The sequence below is a fragment of the Cynara cardunculus genome (genome assembly GCF_001531365.2).
Source record: "Cynara cardunculus var. scolymus isolate 2C chromosome LG 3, CcrdV1, whole genome shotgun sequence".
Lineage (NCBI taxonomy): Eukaryota > Viridiplantae > Streptophyta > Magnoliopsida > Asterales > Asteraceae > Cynara > Cynara cardunculus.
Window position 1 is genome coordinate 19,995,255 of NC_037530.1, and position 1,203 is coordinate 19,996,457.

Consider the following 1,203-nt stretch of genomic DNA (forward strand, 5'->3'; position numbering starts at 1 on the left):
CATGATAATATTCCTACTACTCCTTCGGTTCCATAGAATTCTTTCGGGTTGCAAGATCTAAAAGATTTATAAGTGAATTCCCTAGCCACCCTCGGCTTTGATTGTTTGGTTGGTTAACATTCAGACCAACAACCACTTGACTGACTATATTAGGGAGTGCCGCTAAGAGATGCTCACACACGAGTTGTGCGACTTCCGGGTTCTGTCTTTTTGGGGGCATATTTCTAACGCACAAATTCTAAATCGAAGTTCGATTATTTTTACTGTTTATCGCTGTAGCTACTTTATTGACTTATGCATGGTATAATCCAATTATCTAATCATGTAACCATGGCAATATAATAACTTGATATAATAAAAGCATTCAAGCATTAATCATCATCATCAATAAAACTCTTAAGGTTAAGACGAGAGTTGCTACGGTAGAAGCAAAATGGTAGAAAACAAATTAGAGCTTCTGGATGACCAGAGCTTCTGGTTGACCAGAGCCCCTGGTTGAGGTTCCCATACTTGAAACTACATTTGACTTTAACTCATTGGCCTATGGTTCAACCTTCATAGCAGTCCAATGGATCTCTTGGTCCATCAATTTCAGATTCCTCATATATCAATTTCAGATTCCTCATATACAGTAAACCGATGAATCGCCTTCCATCAACCTTTTGGTTCCTCATACATAGTGAACAGATGGATCATCTTCCATTAATCTCTAGTTCTTCATACTTAGAAAATATTTCCCTTTCATAGACCAGAGCCTCTGGTTCTTCTAACCAGAGCTTCTGGCTCTCGAAATCAAACCAACCAGATCTTCTGGACGTTGTTCACTTATATAGAATAGTGGTCCTTATTCAAAACTAGAACGCAATTCTCACTTTGTCCAGGCAATTTCATACCTAACGTACAGTGCAAATTTTGAATACAGAGGCTATAGAGACTATATCCTTTTATCTATGTCTAGCTACCAAGTATTTAGATACAGAGTTGATCCTCAGGATGTCTTAGCGCTCTATATATCTTGCTTCACTTCACAACCAGAGCTTCTAGTTAATCTAAGGTGATGGATATTCGTAGTGAGTATAATGCATAATTTCGTRCTTTTCATAACAATTTCTTTATGGGAGCATATCTCTAGTATAGCCGATTTAGTTCTTCTTATTATATGTAAGTTAAACACAGGTGATCAGGCTCTGTTTAATTAACATA